Genomic DNA, 19,688 nt, shown 5'->3' with positions numbered 1-19,688 from the left:
CACCAACACAAAGCAAGGGGGAATGATTGCAATATATTTACATGTATTGAAAAGTATTAGATACAGCTGCAATATATTTAAATGTATTAGATACACCTGTATTTGAACCTTATGCCATCTAGCCCCAACAAGGAATGTATCAATGTATTAACACAAGCTGACAGACAGTCTGGTAAACAGCATGTGTATTTCATAGTACTAACTGTCAGACTTTAGCAATGTGGCTCCCATTTGAGCACTGCTTACCTACACCAAATGTGTATCTCACGTGCATCTGCACTTTTGTAAAAGACATGCAAACTCCTGCTTGCCATACAATGTACATATCATGCTGTGTTACTGCTGTTTACTGTCCATTCCTTCTGTATGAAATGAGTTTACATGAATACTGCAAACTGAAGACCCACTCCTCCAAGAACTGCAACCCTGGTGTCATAGTACTTTTTCCAGATGTATATCAACCACAGTGCAAAATGTAATATTAAATGTTGGGTTCTATGTAGTGCACACTAATCTGGTAACATGCAGAATTACAGCTATTGTCCCATATGCCTAAAAACACTTATCTGCAAGGTTAGGAAAGGAATCAGCATGGACCATATCCACAGGAACATAGGTGACCTTCAACACACTTGACCCTACCTATTTTGTTTTTGTCAAAGATAGATCTTGCTTATTAAACTTTGTGGACTTCTTGGATTCTGACCGCACAGACCTGGATGAGGGATAACAGGGCATGTTACCTATATTGACTTATAAAAGGCCTTTGACACTAACCCCCATTCATGTGCCTTAATAAAGCTCTCCCATGTGGAATTAAGCCATATATTTTTACAGGGATAGGCAATCAGCTCACTGACATACACACACTCTCAAAGTTGGGGACTGCACCTCCACCATTAGCCAGTTACCATTAGAATACCACAAGGATCTGTGCTGATCCCTCAGCTGTTTTTAAACTACTGCCCTGAAGCACAGGCAATGTGCCTGCAAGACTCTAGGGCCCCTAAACATGACATACATGGAAAGACTGAAAGACCTGTCAGTGTACTTAGAATCATGCAGGCTGCTGAGAGATGATCTATGCCTGCCCTACAGAGCCATCTCAAACCCTGCCCTACTGTAAATGCTGCACATCTAAAAGTCAAATAGGACAAGAATAACTTGCCCCAGGGTTCTCAACATAGCTTGTCACATAAACAGAACATGCTGGGGAGACAGATATATCCCCAATAACTCACTCTCCTCTGTAATAAGCTCTCATTGCATGTGAATCAGTGGTCCTCAATGACTGTGTTCAAGCACAACCTTGACTACTGGTTGGGATATGGTAAAATCACTCTGGGGTGGCACCTATGTACCTCATGGACAGGGTCAGTTGGTGCTGCTTACAAAATCGCACTGCTAACAATGACCATCCAACTAGCTCAATAAGGGTATTTGTGTCTTTACACAGCTAGGTTTCTAAACATCATAGGCCCATTAGGCTTGTAGCCTACTATGTACATATGAAGCTATGAGCCTATGCAGGTCTCCCAACATTTTGCCTCCCGCTTGCTGATGTCATCTACTATAAGTTTGCTTGCAGTCTGTGTACTTAGGTTGGTGCTCTTTTCTCACGTCAGTCAATTGGTCGTGTGTGTGTGTGTGTGTGTGTGTGTGTGTGTGTGTGTGTGTGTGTGTGTGTGTGTGCTTCTAGCCAGAAGAGCAGAAGTGTGTATTCTGCATTTACTGCTCTAGTCCTAGAAATTGAATTTTTTTGATACTTGCACATAATTACAGATCCATTTCTTGCAGGCCTCCCAACTTCTGCGCACCAGCATGCACTGCTGATGTTATCCACTATAAGTTGGCCTGCAGAGGTGTAAAAGTCAGACTTGTGCCATGGTGCTTGCATAACATACTGTGTTCTATGGTCTGTGTACCTTTTACAGCGAACATTTTACGCCAGCATGTGGGACACATATTCTCCTCAACAGATGCTGCTGATGTCATCAGCTATAAAGTATTGTCTGAAACACTGCAAGTCAGACTTAGCTGTGGCACTAGCATAAAGTGCTGTGTTTTTTAGTCTGTGTACCATAGATAGGTAGGAGTTCTGTTCTCACTGCAATCAACTTTTTACACCAGTGTGTGAGACACTGTTGTAGTCTCCTCAACAGACACTGCTGATGTCATCAGCTATATCAAATTTTTGGATATGCAATACTCCCACCAGGACAGGGTCAGAAAGGGGCCTTGAGGCCAGGCAGAAATAATCTCATCCTATACAGTAAAGATTACAGTGAGATAGCTTTTAATCTATCCATATAGATGGCATGGTTTGTAGACCCTGTTATCTTGCTGAGAAAGCCTTTGGTCTCTCCAGCTGCTGATGGACATGTGTCTGGTGATGTAGATGACAAAAAGAGCATTATATTCTATTAGTGTTGTGATGAGATTTGGCTACAGTGCAGTCATGCAATCCTAAGATCTCAATATTATGGCATGACTTATGATGTTCACAACATAGGCTTTGAATACCAATGTGGAGACTTGGTGGTCAAAGTTTAGAGTGCTATCTACATGTGTTCCCAGTGCTTGCATCAATGTGTTTCTGCACAGCAGGACTGTTGTCAATGCTGTGATTAACATGGAATTCCACTTTTCAGATGGACAACATTATTTATTTGTAGATCATGTACATTTATCACCATTCAGTTGTGTGTGTTAGCTTCTCCTGTACTATGTTATCACTATTGGTGGACTGAATGACTGCACACAATATGCAAGAATCAACAAACCTGACAAGCCAAAGGCCTTATACTTTATTCTGAACTGTCGAAAAATAAAGTTCCAACCATGAAGGGCCAAAGACAGATCCCCGGGGTTTGCCAATGGTGACAGCTCTACTGATACAGAATGATTCACCAATTTTCACACGATGTGTTCTGTCATTGAGTCAGTTGGTTACCCATCAACTGACTTATGGGTTAATCCCCAGCTTGGCAGTTTTCTCAATGATAAATGCATGGGGGATTGTGTCAAATCTAGGCCAGATCATGACAGGCATTCCTTCATCCAGGCCTATCACATAAAATCAATGGGCTGTGACAACATCACATATCACTTATGGCATGACTCAGCACATACACTCCCTGACACAGTTCAACACACCATCCATGGGTCTATATCAGTTAATCAAATGTTTATTACATCGAATACCGATATATATTCTGACAACATTCAGCATTACCTGCTGCAGTGACTTTACTTGCTAATATACTGCTATTAAAACATTGGGTGTGAAAGATATTGTTAATTCTCTTGATGCCTATTTTTAACCATCTGTCTATACATTTCCATGCTATGCATGTTTCATGGCCATGTTTACTGCTGCAGTGACTCACTTTACTTAGTCAACTGTGAATATATTCACGCGTGAACTGAAATGATGGATCAGCTCACATCAGGGTAACATACATTCCATATTTAATTACATGAAACAATGTAGTACAGTTGCACTGCTAACAATCTGATTTTGTCATGACTAGTGCAGGTTGATACATCACAGTAGTTTATTTATCCCACATCTCTTGTAGGTTTCACATTCTTTAGAACTCATATATTGTCATAGCATCTTCTTCAACCCACTTTTCTGACAATAGCTTGGTTCTGAAACTCTCTCAACATTTTATGCTGTCTATCTCTGTAGATTTTGTTAAAATAGTGTAACCTCTACTCCACACCAAGCCACCAGCAGTACTTACTTTTCTGTTGCACCTTACTCTGTCTCTCTCACACTCACTTTCCCTCTCTCTCTCTCTCTCTATATATATATATATATATATGTATATTTATATACACACATACCTATTTTTACTTTGCCATTGATTACATCAACATTATACAACTGTGCACATGTACTTGTACAATCTGCTGAGGTGGTCATACATCACCACTGATGACCTCAGGTGCTTGTACTTCAGTGCTGCTGAATAGTGGTTTACCATGATTTATAAACAGATCTGTGCTGTGAGTGTGATGAGAGGCTCTTCATTGTACACAGTGGCACATCTCGTTAGCCTTGTATCACTCCAGTCCATTTTTTTCCTTAAGATTGCAGATCTTTTTTGATTTATGAATGGAAAAGGCACCTTCTAAATAGGCAAAAGTACTTCAGCCATCAGAACGATTCTTCACCTTGCCAAAATTAAAATGCGGCACTTAATACCACATTTTATAGACATTACTAGTGGTAAGCATTCCTGTTTTTGTCTACATTACTTTCTGTGAATAAGCATTATCAAATCTGGTAACAGAACTACCAATTTACAGAGTAGGATTTGCCCAGGCAGATTTAATAAGTTATTAGTCAAGTCGGGAGTTAAATTTCACAATTGTAGGCCTGGGATGGATGGGATGGACTCCTTTAACTAAAAGTTTTGTGCGAAATGAAGTCTGTCAATGCCATTCGGCATGCATCCTGAAGGTTTAATACTTCTGGAAACCAGATAGTGAGGAAAATAATATTATTTCCTCTTATATTTTCTCAGGCACAGCACAAATTCTTACATTGTGTCTTCTTGTCTGGTTTTCTATGTCATCTACTTTATAAAGTATCCGGTTATTTTGCTTTTGCCACAACTCACTGTACATTTCCTGCTTATCTTGTTTTCCCTTGATGTCATTTAAATTTGTTCTAATCCTGCCTGAATGGGCACTTTGCTGTTGGATCATAGTTCACATGTAAATACAAGGCTCTCAGTCTGCAAACTATTACAAGCCTAGCCAATAATAAGATGTCAGAATCAAATCTTGTACTTTACATCTGTTTTTCCAAATAGTGATTTTCCTTTCCAATAATTCAACAGTGCATGCTACATGCAGAAAAAGCATCATTTAATAACTATTCCATTTGTTTTATGTCTGAATTTATTCCTGTTTGCCTTCCTTTCCGGCATTTGTCGCATTATTAGATACATCATGAGGGCTACTAAGAGTGTCAGAATAATTAGGTCAGATCACTTATTCCAACTACGGAGCTATTAGGAAAGTGATGCCTCAAAGGTATTTAAATGTGCCTTATCAGTCACAGATTGCCAGCATTGCACCTCAGGTAAAGTGTAGCATAGTGTCTGAACAAAAGCAAGGTTTTCAAGCTTAGTTTTCATATGAAAAAAAAAACTACATTTAGTTTAGCTAGTTACAAATTAGTTGTCTTTCCCTTTTATCAAACTCTGAGTGCCACAAAGAAAGATTCATTTTGCTTTTCTTATTTTCTTCCAGTATTTGATTTCGCATTTTTTCTACAGTGTATTTTTTGTAGAAGTACATGCTTCTTCTGGTGATTTTTTACAGCATTTTTACATTGCTTACAATGTTTTATTGAGACAAGTCAGCGAGAAGGGGAAGGAAGATTAACATCAAAGAATCTAATTCTAGCAGCAATTTTCAGAACTGTGAATATGACACCAACCATCTCACCCCAAGTAACAACTGTTAATCACAGGGGGCAGAATTCTCACAATTAACTCAACTACTTTTTCAATTGTGTCATTCAAACATTCCTTAAGTTGCTGTAGCAGAAATGGCCTCTAAGGAAAATCAAAGGAATCAGAGATTAAAAATGTAGTCTGATGCTGATAGTCAAACGTAGGCAGTCACAGTACTGTTATAAGCTGCTGAAAACCACAGTAAATGAGCCTCACTTGCCTGTGTATAAGAAATTAGAAAAATAATAATAACTACTTCTTTTGATACAGAGATATAAATAATGCAAAAAGTCCAAGATATGTTGAAAAAACATATGGTTTGCTATCAAACTTTAGATCGCCACTTACACAAAGCTGGGAATGTCAAAAAACTGTTTTCAAGTGTTTGTAATGCCGATCTGGAAAAGGATCAACCCCACATTAATGAATGGTAGTGTACATTTACTAATGTGGAACTGACATTCTTATAACAAATCACACTACAGTGGGGAATCAGGAAATGTACCCTTTTCTCACTGTAGTGCGATCTCGGAGTTAGAATATATAATATGCAGGGGGTGTGGAAGGTGCAGGGGCTTGTCCCCCCTGTGAAAATATTACTGGTAGCACTGACTTTTGACAATGGAACTTCTGGTGTTCAAATGTCAATTCTGTGTTTCCATTTCTGAAATTTTAGTAACTCGTTATTGCCAGTTTCAGCAAACTGATTCGATCAAACAGTGGAAAATAATTTTGATTTTCCACATTTTGATAGTAAACCTATATACACACAAACACACACACACACACACACACACACATATATATATATATATATATATATATATATATATATATATATATATATATGGGTCTATTTCACTTCACTGAAAGCTCATTTCACTGAAACTTATTTACTTGAAAGGTATATGCCTTTTTCTCCATTGTAGTGTGATCCTGGAGTTAATATATATATATATATATATATATATATATATACACCCCCACACCCCCCAACCTGGGGGCTGTGCCCCCCCACCCCCCTTACTATATATACTAACTCCAGGATCACACTACAATGGTAAAAATGGCATATACCTTTCAACAAAATGAGTTTCAGTGCAATGAGTTTTCAGTGAACTGAGCTTTCAGTGAAGTGTGCCCAGTCAAATGAGTTTCAGTGAAATGAGCTTTCAGTCAAAGTAGAGACATATATCTATCAATATATATATATATATATATATATATATATATATATATATATATATATATATATATATATATATATATATATATATATATATGTGTGTGTGTGTGTGTGTGTGTGTATGTATATAGGTTTACTATCAAAATGTGGAAAATCAAAATAATGTTCCACCGTTTGATTGAATCGGTTTGCTGAAACTGGTAATAATGAATTACCAAAATTTCAGAAATGGTAACATAGAATTGACATTTGAACACCAGAAGTTCCATTGTCAAAAGTCCTTGTTACCATTAACATTTTCACAGGGGGGGACAAGCTCCCTGCAACCTCCACACCCCCTGCATATTATATATTCCAACTCCAAGTTCGCACTACAGTGAGAAAAGGGTACATTTCCTGATTCCCCACTGTAGTGAGATTTGTTATAAGAATGTCAATTCCACATTAGTAAATGCACACTACCATTCATTAATGTGGGGTTGAACATTTTCCAGATCGGCATTACAAACACTTGAAAACAGCCTATTGACATTCCCAGCTTCATGTAAGTGCTGATCTAAATTTTGATAGCAAACCGTATGCTTTTTCGATGTATCTTGGAATTTCTGCATTTCTGATATATATTTATAATATTTTATTTTTGCATGTGATTTTCCTTTAACCATTATACTAACCCTTACCCAATAGTTTTTATAAGTTCAAACTGTTTTATTTCCTTTCCCTTGTATGCACTTTACCTGTTTTGTCCATATTCCCTGAGATTAATGAACACTGTTTACACATTAGCGAGTTGAGCAGCAGTGTTAACTGCACATGCATGCTGTGCATCAACAAATACAAGCACATTTTCATGGCCAGCAACAGTGTTGGTAGCCTGAGAAATGTGTTGAGCAGCACAATCACATAGAGTAAACAAACTTGTCTATGGGCAAACCTGTTAAATGTGATCACGCAGACAGCTACATAAAGCAAATAATGCATGCTGTACACAGACAGGGAAATGTACTGTTAACATAAATGAAACATATGAATGCAATAATAAGTAAGAGGGGGATGTGAAATTTGAATAGCAACTACAATGCATAGGTTACCAGACAGGAAAAGTCTGCTGAGGACAATGTGCACAGCAATCAGAGATGTATACAGAAATATGTAGGAGACGAGGGTAAATATTCAAATTCTAGTATGATAATTGATGGGAAGGTACTTATGTCACAAAGACAAAGTTGTAATAACAACATTTTGCAATATGTATGTCAGAATAATTAATGGTGGCCTCTCTTCCTGAGCAAATGTAGATACAAGCAGACATGATACTATAGTGCGTGACAGTTACACAAATTCACATTGTAACAGAGGGGAATTACATGACATATGAATGTCATTGACATGCTGAGTTGAGATGAAAGTTCACAAGGACAATACATACATTATGGGATATTTGCACAGTGTACATTTCATCAATACAACATGTTGAAAAATAGATATGACTTAGATGCCACAGTCTTCTTTTGCAAAAATTGAACCCCTCCCATTAGTGTCAACACTGACCTGTGTATTAAATGTGCAAACCACAGAAATAGGCCTAGCACATGTATGAAAAGGATCACCCTTAAAGAGAATTGTGTATCTCATTATTCTAATAGTTCTACATCCCATATGTAGGTGTGTGGTGTTGCAAATGTTGGGGAAGAGTGTCATATGTAATACCCTTGCATAATGCACTTCTGCCGGACACAGTTATTGTGCCAACAGATAAGAACAGATGCAAACACCACACTATGATGCAATGTATTCCCTAGAGTTGTGTATTGTCAGCATCTGCCACAGGAAATAACAATGGTATTGTGACAAACAAATTAAAGTAATGTGTGAATTAAGAAAGGATCCCTAGAATACATGTCATAGCATGTCAGACTGATGTCAGTCAATGAGTATGCTCATGTGCACACCATTGTGATTCGTCCTATATCAATGTTCTGTGCTCAAGGAAAGTTTCCCTGTGTGCCTGTAAACATACCACCTAAGAACAAGAGCACACTTGTGTATACTATAGTACTCAATGCATGTGGCAAATAGCACTCTCACCATGACATTGACAGAACAAATGTCTACTACCATGAAATCAAATGCTACATTCACATATATCTGTGCAAAATATCAAAGGATGTTGAAGTAATCCTCCAATGATGCAATGGGCTCACCATCAAACATACACAAGTTGATTATTGTGAAATTAAACCCCCCTGTGTATTTAACTATGCAATGTAGAGGACATAGTACTTAATGCAAGTGCCACCATAACGTCTGACTGTTATGGTGTGACACTTTACTTTATAGAGGATGACATCAGTGTGGTCTTGCAGAGAGGATGATGTTGGTAGAAGAGACTGACATTAATGTGGACTCAATCCTGCAGTGTAAAATTAACTTCAGACTACTACTGTACTGTGGGCAGCAGTAGTTAAAGTCATATTTACACAACTCCACACACACACACACGCACACACACACACACACACACACACACACACACACACACTGACTGCTGTGAGATTAGAATACCCTACCTTTCTAGCCATGTAATCTAGGGGACATAGTACTTAATGCATGCGCCACCACAGAAGTGTGACAGTTATAGTGTGAGAGTGCACTTTTGTAGAGTATGATATCAGTGTGGTGTTGCAGAGAAGATGATGTTGGAAGAAGAGTCTGACATTGATATGGATTCACACTGCATTGTAAAATAACTCCAGACTCCTACTGTATTGTGAACAGCAGTAGATAAAGTCATATTTATACAACTACACACACACACACACACACACACACACACACACACACACACACACACACACACACACACACACACACACACACAGACACACACTCACATGTTGACTGCTGTAAAATTCAAGCACCATACCTATCTAGAGGACACAGTACTTAATGCAAGTGCCACCACAGGAGTCCAACTTTTATAGCATAAGAGTGCACTTCATACAGGATGACATCAATGTGGTGTTGCAGTGAAGATATTGTTGGGAGAAGGGTCTGACATTGATGTGTACTCACCCTGCAGTATAAAATTAACTCCAGGCTATTATCATGCTGTGCACAACAGTAGTTAATGTCATATTTACACAACATCACACACACACACACACACACACACACACACACATTGAAGTTGACTGCTGTGAGATTAGAGCACCCTAGCTATCTGCTGGCAGAATCTGGACAACACAGTACTTAACACAAGTACCACTGCATAAATCTCACTTTTACACTGTGATGCTGTACTGTAGATAGTATTAGTGTCTCATTCTGTGTCAGAGAAGGTATTGTGATGTTGAAGGTTTTTTTTCAAATCCATATTTGTTGATATGAAGGAGTAAGTGCAATGTTATAATCAATAAATCATGCATACTGCTGACGTATGTCAGCTATGCTGTCATTAATTGATACTGCAGAACTGAGAGTGACATGTACCTATCTGTCTTGTGTATATAAGACACACACACACACACACACACACACACACACACACACACACACACACACACAAACACACCTTGTGAAACATAGGATTGACAATGAATCATTCATGGGGCATATCAGGTTATGAATGGTACTGATATTGACAATAGCATGTGCTCATGCATTGGCAATGTTGACTGTTAATGCCAAGCAATATGTTCCAATGCATGAGGAATAAAATATGATGATTTATGTGGGTCAAGGCTGTCTGTGGTTGCATATCATTTGTAAGTGTGAGAGCTGCAGTGCAGACCCAACTGTCCAGAATGAAGTGGCCAATTAACCACGCAGTTAACTGCATTTCACGAGTACATTAAGCAATTTCCATGTAATGAAGCAATATCATCCAGTAGCAATAGTTATTTTTGTTCCAAATCTCTTACTAAAGTACAATGTTGAGAAATGTATTTGCTCAGATGTTGGCAAAGTGTTTGCATATGCAAGATTACAATTTGTATTGAACTTAGACTGTGAAGCGCCAGCGTTCAGTGGTGTTCAGCTGTGCTCCCTGACAACCCTTTCACAAATAAGAATCACAGATGAAATGTGAATTTGATTGCATTTACAACGGCTATGTTCTTTCTTCATTTGTTGTATACATATGCTCTGCATAGTTTAATATACCTTTCAATGTTCGTGCCAAAGCTAATTTCAGAAGTGAAATGTCGTGCTTGCCTTCCTCATTTGCACAATAGTGAGCAGTGAGTAATCAGAGTTCTCCACTGAAGGAAACAGTGAAAATTTTCATTTGGTTTGTCTTCTACAGTGCAAACAAGCTTAGTGGTGATGCCTGGCTGTCAGCAGTTTGGGCAGAACTTAGTGGAAAAAAAGTCCACTTTTAAACTTAGCTTTCTCTGTGGCACAAGGTGTAAACTCTGAGAAATAAATGAAACAGCAGAGGTGAAGCAGGATTTGACTCCAGTATGCAGATCATTTTACAAAGAGAGTCATAATGCAATTTCTATACAAACTTTGTATCATAATTTTAAGAATACCTGTAATGACTATTATGAATACGTTGCTCGGTCAAGTTTTGTGTGGAAAAGCTACTAACATAATCTTTTATACTTACTACATACAAAACATGCTTTGAGGGAAATCACAAGTGAACTGGGGGTACAATGTGGTGTAAGAAATTCACCACATTTTGTGATACCACCTGAAATGCCATTTGACATGACATGCTACAGTTACTTTTTGTCAGACCTTGCACAAATGCTGAGGACAACAGCTGACCAAACAGAAGCGGCTTAGACAAGATACATATGCAACACTCATTAACAGGAAAGTAAGAGTTTCACCTAATTTTGGTTTCAAACCATTGTCAAGGTGAAAAATTAAGTTTACAGACTTCATCATTATCTCTAAACCCCACCAATGAAATTCTGCTTTACACATGTCAAAATCACACCTTTGAAGGGAGAGTGATATCCTATTTATCCAATTGAAGATGTAGGTTTTATTCTTCAGCAAAGTAATAGCAGACAAAAAATTCCATAACATGACACTGACATCTAACAGCCCAATAAATAGTCAACAGTACAAAGGGATGAGAGAGAAGGAGTAAAGACAGAGACAGATATATAGAGACACATATGATGAGTGGTGTTGTGGGTCATTAATGTATGCCTTTACAGTGTGTTATCAGTATTAGTCATGTTCTGTATCAGTAAGTGATGACTGTGGAGATGAAGATGCTGTAGAATAGGTAAAAAACAATGATGACAAGAGTAGACTAAGGGAGGTTCAATAATTGGGTTTGGCTGTGTTTGCTAAAGTTTTTTTCAAACAGTATTCAAATTCTCCTTATAAATGGTTGTTGCTGGGTAAAGTAATATATTATCAGTAATAATAATAATAATAATAACAAATTAATTAATAAACAAGTATGGTAAAATGTATGTCATTAAATATATCATAGAAGTATAGTTCCATAATAAGAAATAATGTGACATACATCTGGACTTGAACCCTTGACGCTATGGCCAAAGAAAGCAATCTTCAGGCAAGTGGCTTATGTCAATACTACACAGAAGGAGTTCCACTTTGTTACATCCAGTAGTCAAAGAACTGTTAGGTAACTGTTACAAAGCTTTGCCTTTATTCTGCATATACTCTGTATTTTGATAGAACAGCATGTTTAATCACCTTTGTGCAAGGATAACCGGACTACTGCAGGTGATGGCAATAACTAACCAGATTTTGCCATAACATATGAACAGCCATTCCTATCACTTGGCACTTGGGATTGTTGTGTGATGCCAAGTTCTGCACAACAGCTGAGGATGATGGACCATTTATGACTATCTGTGTTTTATGTGCTTCTGTGTTTTGACCAGATTAAAAGTTTGAAAATGAGGATGACATGAAAGTGGTGAAATGGGGGGGGGGGGTAAGCAGAGGGTAGGAAACAGGGAAAAGAATAGAGGAATTTAAAGGATGGTAGTGGGAGAGAACCATAGCTGTTCACTTCTTCACAGCATAAAATTAGAAGTGTAGCTGCAATTTGCTGAATTTGGAAAGTCATCATACAAAAGGTAGGTGACAACAACAGAATGTTGTGTACATCCAATTGTATCAAATCAAGTGTGCAACAAGACACATAGGTGAAGTGGAGAGCTATGTATGGCTTGCTGTTTTTGTGTAGCCCAAGTGCCCATTTCTTATTTTTTTTTCTTTCAAAGAGAGAGAAATGTTTTGGAAGGTGCTTAGGAATGTACGGGTCAGGTAGGAAATTTAGGTGAGGAAGGAGGTGTAGACAAACAGAACAAACAAGACAGACAAGGATAGTGATGGGCACAAATGGTTGGGGGACATCATGATTGGAGATAGGTAGGAGACATCGGAAGCTCACCCATGTCAAACCTGAGAATAGTGAGAATCTAATTCTCACCTTCTAAACTGAAATCACTGTCCCCTGTCTGGGTTTCCTGTGTCAGTGCTTGATGTGGCATTGTCTTAGCAATGTGACCGTGATGTCCCTCCTCTGGGCCAGTGGTCAAGGAGTCTCAATCCTCACCACTGACACTGGTGAGGGACATTTACTTGAAACAAAAATAGATACACAGTATTCTCAGATGCAGATCTCTGCACTAAACACAATTTCCCTTAAGAGCATACAGAGAATACACAGTCGAGGGTTGGGTTTCCCTCTCTCTATCCAGGCCCCCAATAAGACTCCCCACTGGCACAGCTGCAGCTTTGAGTCCTCCGCAGAGTGCTCCAAGCCACATCCTGCACCATCCTCTCTGTGAAACAAATGCTCCGTGTCCCTGGTCTAAGTAGCTTACACAGCCACTGTCACCAAATAAATATAAGTACTCTCTAAGGTTAAAAGATTATCTACTCTAAAAGACCAGCTACAATGAAAATTTTAAATATATTTAATAATAAATAATAAAAGAACATGAGAATGCTAAATATCTATTTACAATAAACACAAAGTTTCAATCACAGGAAATATTAAAAAATCATACAGATGGCTAGAGTCAGACAGTTACAGTTTAACAGTACTTAACTAATCTAACTATATTTTCCTGACTGATATAAAGAATTACTATTCTCTGGTTACTTACTAAAGTAAGGCAAGATGAAGTAGGTGAGAAGTCTTCCATCTTCGTCAGGTTGCAAAAACAGACTGCCCTGAGACTTCTGTCTTATTTAGTATTAAAACATCATTTCAGTGCTGGATTACAGCATGACATCAAATACATCTGGTTGTCTGACATCTGGTTTTCACACTACCCCCTTGCCTAGCAGCTGAATCAAAATCTAACACCTATGTGCCATAATACAGACACTTAGAGCTTTGCTAAGATGTGCTATAGCTGCTGGAAGCTATAAAAATATTTTAAAAACTTCTACCCTTTCAGGGTAGCAATTAGTTCACCTCTAAGGACAATACAGGAGGATTCCTTATCCAAGTTTTCACAGACATTTTGTCTCTGGCTGCAGTCAGAACTGTAAGATACAACCTTTATGGCTTAAACCAGGTAATTTCATTTCAAACTATTTTTTAAAGTTCACACAAAACAAACCAAAAAAAAAATGAGCCATGCCAAATGAGAAGCTGAATTCACTTTATAAACATTTGGTACTTTGGCATTTCACCTTCAAGGATTAATTACAAACATGCCACAGCTCCATTTATACAACAATGCCCCCTACAGATTGGTTACAACCATTTCAAACCAATATTACAAAGTCACATCCATTACTTTATAACATTCATGTGTTAAATGTGTATAATGTATGACAGCAGTGGGTCTTGGAGGTTGAATGATTTAAGAGGGGAAGATCAAGGTAACGGATCGGATGTGAGAGATCTGTATTTTGTAATGAAATATTCCCCATTTTCAGATATTTTGAGAAAGTTGGTAATTGAATCATGTCATTTTGTACATCAGGATGAACAGCATGGAGGCTTATTTCCTGAAAATGTTAAATTTTCTTATGGAAGATATTTAAATCTTAAAGAGTTATTGAATGCCAGGCAGGTTGGTATAAATAGTGACAGGGTGGGTACTTTCCCCTGTAGGCATTGTATGGTGTGTAAAAGGGTGGAAAATCTGACAGGTAATTATATTAATGGAAGGAAATTTGTTTCTAGGGGAGAATTTAGCTGTAATTCCTGTGGGGTGGTATACATATTGGGATGTGGATGCAGTAAGGTTAAATGGTATGTGGGACAGATGAAAAGAATTGTGAAGATCAGAGTTTTGGAGCACTTGAGTGATATTATGAAAATATATATCAATATTCCTGTTGCTGAACATTTCCACCTGGTTCGTGGAGGGTCTGATGAACCTTTGTTTGTTTGTTTTTTTATGTATTAGGTCAACCCTACAATATGAGAGGGATGATTCCAAGCACAAATACACCTCACAGCCAAAGTCCTCCAAAACACAGAACACAGTTTATTCACAAAATAAAAAGACAAAGTGGTTAAGCGCTTTCGTCAGTTGACTTCATCAGAACAATAATTACCAGAAAGGCTCATCCAGACTCTGCTACACTTTGCTGTGAAGGAAAGGTCAGTTTGCTGTTATTTTTTGTATTTCTGTATTGCCTTTCTATATTTTGAATACTGTAGTTTGTTTTCTTTACCTTGTGTTTTGCTTGCATTCTGTTTTAACAGCATATTAAAACTTCAAAAGAGACCACAGCTCTCTCTGTTCTGAGTCAGGCAGAATTTTACCACTGTCTTTCTAGTTGCCCGCCTCTTATGTTAATCTGACCATATATCTCATTTCTCTCTACTTTCACTGGCTTATGTGAGTAATCACAAAACCATCACTTTTGAAATCCCACCCCTTCAATTATTTAAATTTATTAGCCATCCTACAGTATTTCATAGTACCAAAATACAAAAGTAACCACCCCTTTCAGTCCATCTTGCTGTTTTAAAAATAGTAACTCTCCACTAAACCTTAACTTTTTAAACAGGTAAAACTCAAGTTACCTACTTTCATATCTAACTTCTCTAGTGCACACTGCAGAGTGCATTCTTTTCAATCTTACCTTTAAGCATCCCTGTTACTAGCACTTTCTCTAATACCTAAAATGATCATCTCTACTTGACTCCAAGTAGACTTTTCTCTATCTGTTAAACCTAGCACTTGCTCCTACAGTACTTATTACCTTGATATGGCACTCTTATAGATAGCACCCCAAAAAGGCAAACCCCAATTTCTCGGTCACCCACGTCCCCCGGAATCTCTTTTAAAGTTTTTTTGTCTAGTCCTTCTAGCATGTCGAGGGATCAGTTGCTAGTGTCCTCTCCTGCTCAGCTGGTGAACCTGGGAATATTGAGGCAATGTTATAATTGCCTCATGTACACAGACAACCCTCTCCTCCTCCCACAAAACACAAATGCATGTGAGAGATGCAACCATACGGCCAAACTGGAGGCTGAGTTCTCTCAACATAGGACTGGCAAGACCAGTCAGGAGGAGAAGGTTACCACACACACTATAGACCCAGTCTCACATAGTACCATCACAACCTCAAATCATACACATAAACACACAAAGACATACTCGGCGGCTCTGATCAAAAATCTACCAAAACAGCAGAGGCCACCAAAGCAGACACCCAAACAACCACCACCTCAGAACACAACACCTGCAACACATAGACCTCACAGTCAGAGTGTCAAACAGTCACAGCCCTTAAGGCCAAACACAATGCCAGACACACTAGTCATTGGTGACTCCATAGTCAGACACACTGATGTCCCGCTCACCAGACTGAGTAAGGAGAAGGTCACAGTAAGCTGCCTGTTGGGCGCTAGAATCCGCCACAAACGCAAGCACTCAGGTCTCTCAACAGCAGGTACAAATACGACTCAGTCATTGTCCACGCTGGTGTAAACGACCTGAGACGTACCTCCTTGGACTACATGAAAAGAGACATTGAGGAGCTCTCTGATTATGTAGCCCAGGCAGGTATGACCCTGACCTTGAGCAGTATCCTACCTTCACCAAGAATGATGCCACAATACAGAGATAAGATGATCAGCTTTAACAATTGGCTTAAACTCTGGTGTCATTCAAAGGGGATCCAATGTCTGTCTGCCTGGGATGACATGCTGGACAAGCCATGCTGCTTCGAGGGACGGCTTGCACCTGTCACCCTGGGATTCGGATATTGGCAAAGGCTCTTGCCACCCCATAGTGCCTTTTTAGGCAAGGCTCAAATTCTAAACCTACCACCCTAGAACACAAAAAGGAAAAAACTAAGGGTAATGCTGCTCAATGCCAGAAGTCTAAATCTCAAAATGCACGCACTCGAGGCCCTTCTCAGTATGGAGAACATCGATGTCTGTGCAGTGACAGAAACCTGGTTCAAGGCTCCTGAGAGCACCCCAGCACTATCAGGTTTTACCTCTTATCATGCGTTCCGGCCCCAAAATCCGGACAATACCAAGAAAGGAGGGGGGGGTATCCATATTCATCAAGGACACCCACACCTCAAGACTGGTGGCAACGCATGATGCATCGGAGACCATCCAGGTGCAATTAACCATAGGCAAGACTGCTCTGCAGATTGTAGCATGTTACAGGCCACCCTCACAAACTCAGGAACCTCACATGGCCTTCCTGAAAACACTAGAGGGATAAATGTATCACCAAACACCATCATACTAGGTGACTTCAATTACCCTAATATAGACTGGGAACACTACTCAAGCCCAAACACCCTAGCCCAAAAGTTCCTGGAATTCATAAACTCAAATGCCATGGAACAACTAGTCACCATCCCCACAAGAGGAGAAACATACTTGATCTCATCATCACGAACATGGGAGCACAATGTTCAACACCGAAGTATACCCCTCACTGGTGAGATCAGATCACAAACTAATCTCGCTGGAGATCCTCATCCCACCCCACCTGAAATAAAAAGACCACAGTAAAGAACTTCTCGAAAGCCGACTTCACACTTCTAAAGACTAGTGTGGTCTCCTTTAAGGCCCCCGAGCGGAAAACAGTACTCAAGCCGCTGAATCACTTACAAATGCCTTCTACCAGCACCTGCAGGACTGCATGGATAAGGCAATCCCAAGCAAAACAAAGACTCTTTGTACCAAAGGCAAGCGTCCAGTCTGGTGGACCCCAGCCATAAACAAACTCTACAACAAAAGGAGGAAGCTACTACAAGTTATAGCAAAATCCTTAAAAGGTAAGACACCCTTGATCACTATAAGTAAAAAACTAAGAGCTCTCATAAAATCATCCAAAGCAAATTTTGAGAGAAAAATAGCTAAAGACTCAAAAGACAATCATAAGGCCTTCTTTAGCTATGTTAGAAACCTGGGAGGAAACTCCCAGATATGCTCAGAACTAGTTCAAAATGATGTGAAGATTACTGATCCTACAGACATTGCCAACATACTGGCTGACAGGTTCAGTGCAAACTTCTCCCCTCCCCCAAAAGGAGAGATATCTATACCAAGCGATTGCAGCCCCCAAACATCTCCAACGCCCAAGTGAGAACTGCTCTCTCCAAAGCAAAAACACAGCATCCATGGGACCTGATGGTGTCCCGGCTGTGTGCTCCACTTAACTCAACGAGGAATTAAACCCACAGCTAGGACAGCTGTTTAATCATAGTCTTACCTCTGGATACATACCCAGGGAGTGGCGTACTGCAACTGTGGTCCCACTTCACAAAGGCGGTGCCTCCACCGACCCTGGAAATTACCGGCCCATTAGCTTGACAAGCCTTATCTGCAAAGCCATGGAGAGGATCATAATGGACCTCATAAATAAAGACATAGGGAATTTGCAGACTTTGGATCCATCCCAGTTTGGCTTTGTCAAAGGCAGATCATGCTTTCTAAACTTGGTTGACTTTTTCGAAACAGTCACCAAAGCCATTGATGAGGGAAAGGCAGTCCATACAGCCTACCTCGATCTGGCGAAGGCCTTCGATAAAATACCCCACTCGGGTATCATTGAAAAACTCATCAGCTTAAATGTTAACCCATACATCACAAGATGGGTTGCAAACTGGCTGAGTGACAGAACCCACAGGGTCAGAGTTGCTGGCGCCATGTCAGACTCAAAGCCTGTCACAAGTGGTGTACCACAGGGCTCAGTCCTGGGCCCACTCTTGTTTGGCATCTACTTTTCCAAGTACAAGCAAACACAGGAGGGTTATGGCTGACAAAGTTTGCAGATGACTGCAAACTGGGCCATAGTAGAAAACACATCTGACACAGATATCCTTCAGAAGGGTCTCACAGAAACGGATAACTGGTGCCAGAGCCATGGCCTAAAGTTAAATGCCAAAAAATGCATAGTCATACCCTTCGGGAAAAACAAGGTTACCCCTAGCTACCAAATAGGTGGCAATCCACTGAGCACAGAAGAATTTATCAGGGACCTGGGGACCCAGGTTGATAGTAGTCTGTCATTCGACACCCATGTAGCTAAAGTAGTTAGGAAGACCTTCTACATTGCCCACTTTATCATGAAGGGATTCTCATCTAGATCAAGGGAGGTCATAGTCTCCCTATACTCATCACTCATCAGACCAATGATTGAGTACAATGCCCCATTCGGAATGTATCTGACCCGACACTTGCAGCAGCTGGAGAGGCCACAAAGTTCCTCACCAAAAGGATAAAGGGTCTCAAACATCTGTCCTATGCTGCCCGACTGAAAGAACTCCAGCTCTATTCAGTCGCCACCGCTTGCTCAGAGGTGACCTTTGCCTAACATACAAGGCCATGTCAAACCCAGATTTGATGAATATGCTTCACCTCAAAAATCTAGATCCATCAGAGCCACAAGGGCGGGAGACTTAAACCTCGACACGGCTATTAATAGGACATGCTGGAGGGATAGATTCATCACCCAAAGACTCCCTATGGTGTGGAATAAAATCCCGGTATATGTGAGGCAGAGCACCTCGCTGGCCTTGTTCAAGAGAAATCTTGACCAATGGATGGGAGATCGCAGATATACCCCAGGGATTACCTC

Source organism: Protopterus annectens, chromosome 10.part0 (assembly GCF_019279795.1).
Source record: "Protopterus annectens isolate FY-2018-M chromosome 10.part0, PAN1.0, whole genome shotgun sequence".
Taxonomy (NCBI): domain Eukaryota; kingdom Metazoa; phylum Chordata; order Ceratodontiformes; family Protopteridae; genus Protopterus; species Protopterus annectens.
The sequence above is the reverse complement of the archived record's forward strand: the minus strand, read 5'-3'. Positions refer to the sequence as shown.